This window comes from Coenobita brevimanus, chromosome 50 (assembly GCF_032717465.1).
Source record: "Coenobita brevimanus isolate Jiangsu-jjx chromosome 50, ASM3271746v2, whole genome shotgun sequence".
Lineage (NCBI taxonomy): Eukaryota > Metazoa > Arthropoda > Malacostraca > Decapoda > Coenobitidae > Coenobita > Coenobita brevimanus.
In genome coordinates, this window is record NC_137003.1 from 8,167,827 (window position 1) to 8,178,368 (window position 10,542).

A 10,542-nucleotide genomic window follows, 5' to 3' on the forward strand; every position below is an offset into this window, starting at 1 on the left:
CCAAGGCTATGGCAGGGAACAGATGTGGGATTTCGATTATGTTAAAAATAAAGTCTTAATTGACAGGACAAAAGACCCACCGTCAATCCATAAAACAGCCCTAATACCATCAAGCCAGCCCTAGCATGTATTCCGTGGCATGAGGTGTGTGTCGCTGTCTGTTGCGCATAAAAAAACTCTTGGGCCTCAGCGGACGGGCTATCTTGCTCAAAACCAGAGTCGGATATATATATAAATGAAAGAAAAGGGAGTGAATGGAGAAGCTACTGACTGGCTGAAAATAAGTCAAAGTGTCTCAGGTTTGGTTCTCCTCTCTCTCTCTCTCTCTCTCTCTCCACTTCAGCCCTGCATACTTCATTCCTATCCTCCTGTCTCCCTCCCTGCACCCCCCCTCCTCCCGTTAATGCCTCACCCCCTCCCTCTGAAGTCACCGAAAACAGTGGTCAGATGTCAGGCCGCTAAAGGTATGTGTCCAGTGGAATGGTGTCTATTTTTACCATACCACATGCACTTCACGAGAGTCTATTTAGCAGACTGATCATACTACCATCGTTATACTCTCATACCACCAAATGATTATCGCCTGTAGTGATTATAGGTCATTAGTTATGGGGGTGGACGCCTTCACTTGGTGGCACTGAATTTCCCCCCCTATCTCCCGAAACTAGCATGGCGGATGACACGAAAAGGACCATTCCAGACACCAGCCCCCGGAGCTCATGCCCGGGTGAGCTGAAGCCAAGAACAACAAAAACAACACTTTCTTTATTTCTCAGTCACTGCTACCCTGACGATAACCCCTTCAGAACGAAAAGTAATCCCCTAATGGGCGATTTTTTTTTGGGGGGGTGAAGGTACAAGTTACGCTCCGAAATGAACCGTCTGTAAATATGAATACACAAGGGCCGAAGCTGCGGTGTCTTCATTATAAACGTAACTTTGCGATGTGAACCTAACTTCTTCCATCTGAATAACTCACGGCACTATAAAATCCTGACCCAGATCTCCCATAAGCTTCACTTTGACAGTCAGGCGAGAAGGATTCCTGTTTTTGCCTTATTCTTCTGCGTCTTTGCCATCATTATCGTCGCAATCATCATCATCATCATCACTGAGGTCCTCTTTATACTATTATTAATTCCTTTAGCCTTAGGTCATTTCTCTTAATTTTCTTCTTACTGAAAGACGATTTTAATACGTTTAGGGGAGAACTCTCAAAATAGAAGGGTTAACTAAAACCTTTATTGACCTCTTTACTGCTAGTGTCTTTGCTCAATAAATAAATGTCTGGTCAGAGAAAGAACACAATACAAATTAGGTCTTCGTACTAAAGGTGATGTTGAGATGGGCAGGACGCTGAGACAAGAAAATGGAAAATGAAAAGAGGAGAACTACCACCAGATGCCAAACGAAAAATGCCACACCTTTAACTCACCACTTAATCCTCTGAAATTCGATGCTCCTTTCTTGACTCAAAATCCCTCTGTCTGAAATTAAGTTTATTATATTCTTACTATTTTCAGACGGTTTTATTTAATATTTTGATATATTTGTTCAACTGGAGTGGTTTCATATCGACTTAATTTTCTTCTTCTGTAATAAAACTCTTCAAAACTTAAATAATAATAATAATAATTTGGCAGCTGCTGCGGGGAAATATAAATGACGAACTCAGGGTGAATTTCTCCACAGCAAATATTTCTTCTCAGTTAACTTTCTTCTTCCCTCTTTTTCCTCCCTCATTCTTCTCTCTTCCCGTCTCCCTCCTTCTCCCTTCTTCATTCCCTCCCTTTGTCATTTCTCTTTCGTCTCCAGTTCCATTTTTTTCTTCACTCCTTCCCCTCTTCATCTGCGCCCTTCTCCATCACTCTCTCTTCCATTTCTTCCTCCATTCCTTCTCTTCCTCCTTCGCCCTGTCTAGTCTCTGTCCATTTTCCTCCTCCCCCTTCGCTTTCCCCATCTTTCTCCTCTTTTTCCCCTCCTCCTCGTCCTCCCCATCACGCTCTTTCTACATCTTTTTCCTCCTCCCCCTCCACTCCCCATTCTTTTTCCTCTTCTCCTCCCCCTCCACACCCCACTCTTTCTCCTCATTCTTCCTCTCTCCCTTCCCCCTTCCCCCCCTTTCATCTTCTTTCACCCATTTCCCTCTCAGTTCATTTATTCCTTTACTTCCTCTTCTATTTCTCTTTTTCCATTCCATATTTCTTCCTTGTTTCATTTCCCTTTCACCCTCTCCTTTCTTCCCCTTCCTTCTCTCCCTCCTCCCTCTTCCTCGTCCCCTCCCTCCCTCCCTCCCTCCTTCCTCCAGCATTTGAGGGGTGGGGAGGAGGGGAGGGGGAGGGAGGGGGGAGGGGGGTTAGGACAGTGGCCAGACGGGTCAAAGCACAGTGTAGAGCTCTACACTGCGGGTCAAAAGGTCACAGGTCATATTCATAAAGAGTCTTACACCTAATTTAAGCATAAGACCAAAATATTCTTTACATTTATCATACTTAACCACTACATACTTAAAACCAAACTACAGTATTAAAGTGAAAAATATGAGGAAACTAAATTATTTCTGATAAAAATTAGCGGTTGTGGAGACTCGTTTGTCGGAAAAAGTGGATAAGATGATTTATAAATATCGCGAAGGGACCTTTCAAAGACGCGGTGGCTCTGATGGTGCCTAGGAGAGAGAGAGAGAGAGAGAGAGAGAGAGAGACAGACAGACAGACAGACAGACAGAGACAGAGATAACCTTCATCACCTTTGCCATGAGGGGAAGAAAATAAAAAGGTAAACGAGAAATGCCTAATGAAGGGGACAGGTAAAAGAAAGGTGTGGACAGAGGAAAAAAAACTATAAAATGAAGAAGAATGAAAGAAGGATTGAAAAGGTAGACAGGTACGAGAAGATCATACAACAAATGGAATGTTAAAAAAGAAAAAAAGAAAAGTGAATTGGACAGAAACATAAATAAAATCGGTAAGAAAGAGATTTTGAGAAGAGAGAAAAATAATTAACAGGTACAGACAACCAAATTGGAAAAAAAAAGAATAAAACTATTATCCAGGAAAAAGATATACTGATAAATAAGTAAAATGATACGTAAACTTATTAAATTCCATCATAAAATATTGTTAATTCCTGCAGTGATTATTATTATTATTATTTACTATTGCTACTTACAGAGGATTAATGAAGTTTATGGTAGGCGTCTTATTGTGATGGGGAAAATGAAGGCTGGAGATTACACCTTTAGTAGGAAAAAACACCTGTGTGTGTGTGTGTGTGTGTGTGTGTGTGTGTGTGAGAGAGAGAGAGAGAGAGAGAGAGAGAGAGAGAGAGAGAGAGAGAGAGAGAGAGAGAGAGAGTGAAATATAGTATGAGATTAAAATATGTGGGAGAGAGAGAGAGAGAGAGAGAGAGAGAGAGAGAGAGAGAGAGAGAGAGAGAGAGAGAGAGAGAGAGAGACAAGATTAAAATGAGAGAGAGAGACAAGATTAAAATGAGAGAGAGAGAGAGAGAGAGAGAGAGAGAGAGAGAGAGAGAGAGAGAGAGAGAGAGAGAGAGAGAGAGAGAGACAAGATTAAAATGAGAGAGAGAGAGAGAGAGAGAGAGAGAGAGAGAGAGAGAGAGAGAGAGAGAGAGGAAGAAAATATGGTAGGAGACAGGATTAAAATATAATACTGCCATCTTCGTGAAAGGCTCAAGCTCCTTCATAGTCTTGACCCCTTGCCTGACCCCATCCTAGGTTATATCTCAGCAGTATATCGATCCCGTGGGCATACTTCAGCTTGACATCAGATATACTCCTTGCATTGGTTGGCGAGAAGGCTTCCTAATCCGTCTTCCTCAGTTATTTATTTTCCATCCTCCTAATCCACAGTTAGTTATTATTTTATCATCCAATTTACACCATACATCTCCTAGTACTTTATATACAGCTTTATAACTCCCTCATTATAAGGACAACTCTAGAAGCTACTTTAATATAGCCAGTGTAAGATTATTTATACATATTTTGACTGTAACCTCAAAAAATTTACATCAGAAATATACAAGTGGGATTTTAACCTCTGTAACCTAGCGTCGTAAAAATAGATTAGTCTTACCATCACTAGACGATTTTTTTCTCCAATTCAGGGGTGACTTTCTGAACTGGCGGGGTTGTAATTAGTATATATTAACCCTTCCGGCACTAGAGGGTTTTTATGAGTTGAATAAAATCGTCTGGAAGTAGCAAGATTAAATTATGACACTGAAAGATTGGGGGTATTCGTATATTTCATTGTGTGTGTAATTCACCGGGTCGGTCAGGATCACTTGATGGTCGTGATCGTTAGTAGGAAAAGACTCACCTGTGTGTGTGTGTGTGTGTGTGTGTGTGTGTGTGTGTGTGTGTGTGTGTGTGTGTGTCCTTGATCTAAAAGGGATAAAACTAGCAAGAAACAGGCCCTGCGAAGCATTCCGAGGTGACGAGATGGCGACCCAAGATAATGGATTTGCGAGGCTTTGAAGGGAAGAAAAAGTGTGGAAAAGATGAAGAAAGTTTCAAAGAGAAGAAAATGGTGAAACAGAAAAAATGAATTTTGAAGAAAAGAAAAAGTGTGGGAACAGAAGACGAAAGCTTTGATGAGAGAAAAAAAAAAAGTGGGGAAAAGAAGAGATCTTTGAAGGAAGGAAGAGTGCGAGGGAAAAGAAATGAGTTTTAAAGAGAAGAAAAAGTATGGGAAAAACAAAGAAAAAGGTTCGAGGAGTGGAAAAAGTATAGGAAAAAGATGAGGAAAGCTTTGCGAAGAAAAAGTGTGGGGAAAAAGAAGAAAGCTTTGAAGAAAATAAAAAATGGGAAGAAGAAGAAAGCTTTGAAGAGAAGAAAAAAGTAGTGAAAAAGACGAAAGCTTTGAAGAGAACTAAAAATGAAGGGAAAAGAATAAAGCGTAGGTCTATCTCTACTGATTGTACGAATGTCAATAAGGAAAAGAATAAAATTTTTGCCAATGCTTTTTCCCAATTTGTACAGCTGGATGAAGAGGGACAAGAGAGAAACAAACTTAATCCTCAATTCTGACCGGCCCGAGAACAGAAAAATGCGAGACTGAAGGCACTTACGCAGCGACGTCACGTATGTAAACAAATCTACTGTTGATCTTGCTCGCGGGACTGTCTCTTTAACCCCTTCAATCAAGCGGCCTATTTTTATGTTTTGCTCTTCCCATTTTCTAATGTTTATATTCAGCTTATGGGGGACTTCTCAAAATTTATGGCAATTTTATTCATCAGCAGCTACCTCTTTCACTACAGCAGATCTCAATTAAACTGAAGGAAATGTCTGGAGGTAGCATTAACATACACTGAAAAGGCATCACTGGACTAAAGTATATGTGTGACAAGCCCATTTTCTCGTTGACTGAGGGGGGCTCCCAAGCACCTCTTATTTACCGACTTATTTTTACATGTACGTTAACTCCTTCATTCCAATAACGTATTACTAGACTTTATTTTCGCTACTATCTGATATTTTAGTCAGCTCAGGAGAATGACCTGACAGTGGGAGCCTTTACAGACTTAAACGAAACGTGTCTAATTTCTTCTATCTATCTATCTATTGCCAGACGCCTTAATTTCTTCATTTCGAAATATCTAACTTAAATCATCTGAACGTAGTACTAAGGAAATGAAGAATAATAAGGAAAAGAATTAGAATAAAATCGTTAATACTCCCTTTATATAAGTCCCGTAATTAATGTTCATATCAAAGCAAGAATTACATCCAGGAGAACAGGTGTAGCTAAATAAATCTAGGAAAAGATGCCAAGTCTTCTAAACCCAAGAGAATACGGAACACAGACTACGGGGCAGCCGCCCTTCCCTCAACACTTTATTATGCACAGAACAGGTTATTATTATACTGCGGAGAGAGAGAGAGAGAGAGAGAGAGAGAGAGAGAGAGAGAGAGAGAGAGAGAGAGAGAGAGAGAGAGAGAATTTTCGACGCGGTGTCAAAGGTAGGAAGCAAGAAAATAATTATTAAATCAAAATGAAAAAGGGAAGGAGCAGATGCAAAAAAAAGAAAAGAGAAAAAAAGAAAGAACGAGAATATCGTACAGTCGGCATCAAAAGTCCCGTTGGCTTAAGATAAAGGCTTAGACATGCCTATCGACTAAACGTGGGTCATTATAACAGGCAATCAGTGTTTTTCTGAGTCCCAAATTTGTCTTAAAATACGACGCGCAACAATCAGATTTTACACCCGTCCCTATCTGTACTCGGTGAAGAAACAAGGGGTAAATACACTACGTAGGCAACAGCTGAGGCCCGGAGAGAGAGAGAGAGAGAGAGAGAGAGAGAGAGAGAGAGAGAGAGAGAGAGAGAGAGAAGCCTCATCTCGTATCAAAACAAATCTTCTGTCCATCTTCGCCTCGGGACGGTTTCGTGAATGCCCGTGTGTGGCTGTAAATGGTTATCATATATGTGTTGCTCTCTTACGATTTAATTCAACTTTTCTAGATCTATCAATAATAATAATAATAATAATAATAATAATAATAATTCTCCACTAAGTCCTACAGAGCGATGACATTTTTTATTTTTATCAGTTATCTGTCAGCTTAGAAAAACCCGGAGGTGTAAAGGGAGTTAAATCTCTCACTACTGTAATATTTACTATTATTCATTCCTAATAGAGCTCATTCACTTTAACTTGGCCCATATTTTCGTCCTTTCTCGTCTTGTTCTGTCCGAGTTCATAATTTACCGGTATATCTTATTCTTGCTACCTTTGGAGGATTTTATTTGAGATCTCGCCCTGGAGGAGTTGGATACAGCCTGGCTTCCTTACGAGACATAACTTGAAGATAATAATGGCGTGCTTTGTCCCCTCAGCACAAAATTTACGCGTGACATTTTTATTCTTGATACCAAGAAATAATATCAGTTTCGGGGAGACGCCTGGCAGTTAAAGTTTTAATGTAGGCTGTATGGAAACTCTACTGTTCGAAAAGTTTACAAAAGTATATATATGCGTCTGAAAATACGAACAATAACATACAATCGAAAATAGCTTCCTTTAATAAGTAAAAGGGTCTGAAGCCAGCACAAACAAAACAATGTTATCGGATAGACGGGATGAAAGAGCAATGAGAATGGAATTAGAAAGAGATGTAATTTGAAAGCGTGCAGAGACGAAGTTTAAGAGTGTCTTGGGACAGTGGATAAATTTCTTCCTAGGACAATGAATAATTCTACTTTACCTTCACTGATGTTGACGATAATTTGGCTCAGACGTCTTGCCACTTATCCACACAGATCACTGACACACATGGTTCCCTTCAAACGCGGTAAAAACATATTAAAACACCGAAAAACACGCAGACCTACTCCAGCATCCGCTCACTCAAACGTAAACTAGAGATGGTGCATGTGTTACAGTGTTGCCAAATCGACATTCAAGCTATTATACAGTACCCTGTTAATTAAAGACAGGATCGTTGAACAGGTGTGAGAAACGTCGCTTAGAGGCTTGAAGTGCTTCGTCGGCTCAATAGATGGCGGTGGTGAGCATATTGGACCGACTGTTTGTTTACATTGGCGGCGCGCGAAGTTCAAAACCTCAAAATCAGTTGCTTCATCCGACAATACCAGGAAGGTTACTCTGTGTTCTCTGTATGGGAGGCGAAAAGTACGAGAAATGTTGTTTTTCATGTTTAATAGAGAATGTTGGTATACTAGTCCATTCAAATTAGCGATTATTTTGTACTGAAAAGTCCAAAATTACGAAACCTAAGGCAGGAATCCCTGGTTGAATGGTTAGTTGGTTCCATTTCAGACTCCCACCGTCAGACGTACTAGATGTATTGAAAATTATGTATCTGAGTATCACTGTAACTGCCTGTAACTCTCATGTATGATACGGTGACGGGACAGCCTGCATGAAAGTACAAACACCTGTAACTTGAAGGTTTAAGGATGCAAAATAACTCAATCTACTTTGAACTGCCTGGACGTAACCTACTCTATTGCCATCTACTACAACCTAATATACTCTTTAACCTAACCGAGTACGTGGTCGTTCGTAAGCTTAATAAAATCGTCAAGTTGCTGCAAGAAAAGTACATCCACATTCTGAAGTTAATGTGGGTAATGGCCGATGTCTAAAAAAAGGAGGAAAAAAGCAAGGATGAAGAAGGAAATGATAAAAGGAAAAAATGCATGGAAGTACTGAAGAGAATATTAAAAGGACGATGTACTCTCTCTCTCTCTCTCTCTCTCTCTCTCTCTCTCTCTCTCTCTCTCTCTCTCTCTCTCTCTCTTCATCCCCCCTTTATGTATTCTCCCTCTTGTTATTTTCATTTCCTCATATCCTCTTCCACCTCTCTCTCCTCTCCCCATTATCTCTCCCTCATCTCCCCACATAATGCCTCTCCCTCTCCCCATCTATCCTTACTTTCCCCCAACCCTCCCCTTCACATCTCCCTTCTCTCTCTCAGTTTCTCCCTTCGTCAAACCTTCCTCTTTTCCTCCTCACCCCCCTCTCTCTCCCCCTGCCTTCCCACTTTCTCCCCACCCTCACAGGCAGTCATCAGCTCCCCAAATGTCTCCCCAAAAGAAACATCCCCACAAAACCACAAGTTCCTTAAATACACATCTGGGACAAAAGAAAGGTTACCAGGTGATGTGGAAAGTTGGGGACTAGAGACAAATTGTGATGGATTTTTGAACTCTCTCTCTCTCTCTCTCTCTCTCTCTCTCTCACACACACACACACACACACACACACACACACACACACACACACACACACACACAGTGAATTTTGAAGGTGGAAGAATTAAACTCATATACTGAAATGTCGCTTAAAGTTAAGATACAACAATTTATGCCCGACCTGAACTCTTCTTTAATACCCAATCTTTCCACTCTGATAATTCTGTCAAAGCTGAAGGAAAATAATTGCATGAAAATAGCAGGAATAAAAACATCTTAGTGAGGGAACTGCAGCCTTCAGTTCGGTAACTTTCTTTTTAAGGTTATTCCTGTTATTTACTGAAGAATTTGTGAACTTTGGAGGAAGCATATGCAGTGACGGCTTTGGAAACAGTGAATTAACCATTTCTATATTTGATTTCAGAACTCTGAGACAACTATTTGAGCTTAACAAGAATATAAATGCAAACTACATCAGCGTATGGAAAAAATTAGAGGAATTTGGCATATACGTGCTTATCATCCTCTCCGTCTTCTCAGCCTTCCCCTTTCCTACATCGAATTCTGTTTTTGGACACACCTGCATGTTTTCTCACTGTTTTCTTTTCTTCACCATTTTCTGTTTACCCTTCCTTTTTCCTTTCCTTATTTTTCTTATTACTATGATTTTCCGCGTCCTCTCCCATTTTTTCTTTATCATGTTCCACCCCTCCTTTCCTCTTTCTTTTGTTATATAGTATGATTTTTCTTATCTTGCATATTTTTTTTTTATCTTGACTGCCGCTTCCACAGGGGCGGCCTCATATTACTATAGTACTTGTCCATAATTTATTCACTTACTGAGATATAATACCCTTTGGAAGAATGGAGCCCAGGCCTTGTGGCAGGGGTGTTTGAAAAGCGAAATTTTGCACACTGGTAGACCTCACCCAGGGTTCAAAGAGGGTGAAGCACCCGAGGGTCGTCCCCAGGGAGGGGCTGCCCTTAGGTGTTCCAGCCAATACCGTTAGGCACGACCAGATGTTTACCTGGAAACTCGAAATTCTGCAAAAGCGAAAAGTGTACCTCTGGCCAGGTTATCAGCATGGAGGGACCTACAAGAGTCGCCCCACGTTGGCCCGGCTAAAATTTTTTCAACTAAGAGCGTGAAATTTTGCATACAGATAGGTGTCCACCCCAGTCACGTTTTAGAGAAGGTAGGGCTCTTGAGGGTGGCTCCTCGTGGGAAGGGAGCGGCCTTTGATGGTACCTGACAAAACCATTATCCATTGCTATTGATTTTCACTCGGGATCAGAAAGTATCCACATAGGTAGGCGCTCACCCTGGCCACATTTTGCATATTCTCTCTCTCTCTCTCTCTCTCTCTCTCTCTCTCTCTCTCTCTCTCTCTCTCTCTCTCTCTCTCTCACTCTCTCTCTCTCCTGGTCGTGTGGGTGGGATAAGGGAACCAGTTTCAGTCGTGTACAAGAATCCACCACAAGAAAGCAGACGATCGTTCCGAGAGAGAGAGAGAGAGAGAGAGAGAGAGAGAGAGAGAGAGATTCTAACTTTTTAATTTTACGCTACCATAAGGCTACTCACTTCATTTTATTACTACTTTCTATCTATCCTATAAAATTTTCTTCACTATTTTTTTTCCAATCCTGTAAGGTATTTTTTCTCACATATTTTCATGCAACGTGTACTGGAGGGTGTAGGGGGTGCGGAGAGAGCCTTCTGCTATTCTATCTCTTTCTCTCACTTCTATGACTTGGGCAAAATTATTATTAGTAGTAGTATTAAGTCAACATTGCCTCGCTAGGACCGCAGTCTGTATGGTCTGTGTATCTTTGTAATAGGTAACTCTCTCTCTCC